This window comes from Lolium perenne, chromosome 7 (genome assembly GCF_019359855.2).
Source record: "Lolium perenne isolate Kyuss_39 chromosome 7, Kyuss_2.0, whole genome shotgun sequence".
NCBI lineage: Eukaryota > Viridiplantae > Streptophyta > Magnoliopsida > Poales > Poaceae > Lolium > Lolium perenne.
Genome location: NC_067250.2, coordinates 69,182,256 through 69,185,171, shown reverse-complemented (window position 1 = coordinate 69,185,171; position 2,916 = coordinate 69,182,256). Strand labels below are relative to the sequence as shown.

The window sequence follows — 2,916 nt, the reverse complement described above, 5'->3', positions numbered from 1 at the left end:
ATCTCTCGCTAATCGCCAGTGCTCCTCCTCTTCGTTTGTTGTGTCTGTTTACGTCCTCAGCAGTTCTTCATGGCTTGTGCAAGATGGTTCGACCTTTGGGGGCGCTGCAGGGTGGAGTCTGTTGTAGCTTCTCTAGGGTTTTGCCTTTTTCTTTTGAACTTGCTTAAATTTGTGTAATCATCACCTTTGTATCCTAGCCCATTAAGGGCTTTATTAATTTAAAGCTAGACTCTTTGAGCCTTATGCACTAGTAGAAAATCTCTCATCAGTACCGGTTCCAGAGGGGCATTAGTACCGGTTGAGCAACCGGTACTAATTATCCGGCACTAAAGGCCCCCCCTTTCGTACCGGTTGCTTACGAACCGGTATAAAAGGCCCTCCACGTGGGCCACCAGGAGAGCTCAGGGCCAAGGAGCTTTGGTACCGGTTGGTAATACGAACCGGTACCAAAGGTTCCCACCCGCGGCAGGGAATTTGGCCAAATCTCTGCCGCGGCAGAGAATTGGTTTTTTAGGGTTTTTGGAGGGGTTTAGGGATATCGGTTTGTTTCATATCGCGTCGATGCACCAGAAACGCGTTTGGGTTTAGGTAGTACATGAAGATCAAGATGATGCATAGCAAGTTGGTGCATATAATATAACACACATGTTATTGCATAAGATCGCAAATTAAGTAGCACTATGCATGAAGATCGATCTTCATGCATAGTGGTACTCTCCGAGGCGTACTCTATATATGTCTATTACATGTAGCATAGTGGTACTCTTCGAGTCAACTATATATGTAACATGTACATCTTCATTCATAGTGGTACTCTGCGAGTGGTGGTATGACGTCCCGAAGGAAAAATCCCGCCAATTCCTCGCCTATTGCTATGAAGGGTCATCGATTGAGAGCTTGTTCCGCTTTCTTGCCAACTATAAAAGAATAAGATACAAATGAATACATGAAACAACTATTACTGAAACTCAGCACAACTTATGATAACAAAACAAATTTGTGAAGATTGTTTTTGTACCTCTTTATTTCTTTCATTATTCGTTCTCTCGCTGACAATTCTGCGGATGTACTCGCAAACGAAGAATCCACAGAGATCGGTCCCCGGAGGTTGTTGCGGGCATTTCTTTACAAGAATATAATTCAATCAAACAATAGTCAAGTATGATAATTAAAAGGTGTGTGGACCTAGGTAGTACTACTTACTTTCGCACGCCATCGCAGCTTCGGTGTCCATTCACGGGACGTATCTTCCTTGATGAAAGTTTGCCATACGCTGCTCGACAAAAGAAAATGCATAAAAGAGTCATCAATTAGTTCAAAGCAGGAAATTAACGAAACAAACCGATAAGAATTAAAATTACCTTCTGAGCATTAAAAAACAAGACACGTATAGTTCCGATTTTTTGCTTAGTGAGTCAAAGACTTCAACTTCTCCAATTTCCAAATTGATGACGAGAAGAATAAAGTGAAACCTACGCACGTTTCAATATGTAGTGTCATATATATAAGTCATTAGTTAAAATTTTGACATACGGTGAGCAAAATATAATGTGTTATAAGACAGTAAGACTCACTCGAAGTTGTAAGGCCAAATTATTAGCTTTTTGTCACGTTGTCGCTTCAAAAACCTTAGCAAAGTCTGCGGTGTATCCTTGTTATAGAGGGGATTCTCTATGGTTTTAACATGCATTGTGTGCGGGTCAATGAACCCAATGTATGTGATATCGTCCCTTTTGCATTCGAGCATCTTCGATCTGCATAATATAGCGCACAAAAGATTATAATCTGCAGACAATGAACGAGCTGAGCTAAAGACTTCTCAAATTAAATAAATAAATCACTTACAGACAATAGCAACTGATGATTGATTTGTCGAGGGCCCGAAGATTGTATAACTGAAAGAGTTCGGCGAAGTCAACGTTCACACAGTACTCCTGGAAGTAGTGCTCTTCCCTAACTCGCACCATGATAGTCTCGATCCCTTCCTTTGAGGCCTTAAGGTACCACGAATGCAAGTTACGCATACATGTTGGTACCTTCATGAGATTCTCGACCAAATCTTTCCCTTGAACAAACTGATATGCTCGTTCAGCGAAGGCGTAATCAGTTGCGTCTTGTCGAGAACTTTGAACGGTCTTCCCGTCAAACACCTTGAGAGGGGCGACCGATTGAACGGGTTGTTGTCCGAGCTGGTAGACACTGTGTATCCCTTTTATCTCCCTGATACCCGATTGAACGGGTTTTGTCGCCTCGATCATCTTGTCATACGACCTTTCAATAGAACGCGCATAGTCAGATGGCGGCGATGGTACAGGGTCATATAGATTGTCAACGGTACGCACAACTTTCACCGGATCTAGTGTCTTCTCGAAAGGTATCTCTGGCACTTTCGGTGCAAACCATTTCTTCAACTCGGCCTGAACGGCCTCCGCGTTTTCCTCTGGAGTTTTTTCCCAAGGTAACTTCTCGATGGCGGCGATTGTTTCTCCTTTCTAGCTTTCTTCCTAGGCGGCGTACCGTTCCGCTTAACGAACGCTGTCTTACGTCGCGGAGGATCTCGAGATGGTGGACTCACGCTGGGGTCCCTCTCAGGTAGGTGTGGACTTGGCTGCTCACCAGGACTGCCACCAGGAGGAGTCGATGGCATTTGCTGGTCATGTGTAGGAGTTGGTGGCCTTTGCAAAAGGACGACGTACTTCTTCGGCCATAGGGCGAAACCGTGCTTGACATCGGCCAGTGTCCTCTCATCTTCACCTCTAGGAATATCAAGCTCCACTGTTTCAAAACCCGGAACAACTTCATCCACCCCGACACGAACACAGCCAGGTGGAATGGGCATATGATGGTGCATTGCTCCATCTTCACTTGGGTACACATAGCCGACCGCCACCTTAACGGACGCGGTCCTGAATAACA

At 44.5% G+C, this 2,916-nt stretch overlaps 1 long non-coding RNA gene across 1 annotated transcript; it reads right to left on the bottom strand.

The window, feature by feature from the left end:
• Positions 1-340: 340 nt before the first annotated feature.
• On the bottom strand, positions 341-1,460 carry LOC139834191 (uncharacterized). The gene is made up of 3 exons (XR_011749683.1): positions 1,204-1,460; positions 1,019-1,123; positions 341-917 (listed from the first exon to the last, which is right to left on the bottom strand). It is a non-coding gene; the product is annotated as an uncharacterized lncRNA (long non-coding RNA).
• Positions 1,461-2,916: the final 1,456 nt, after the last annotated feature.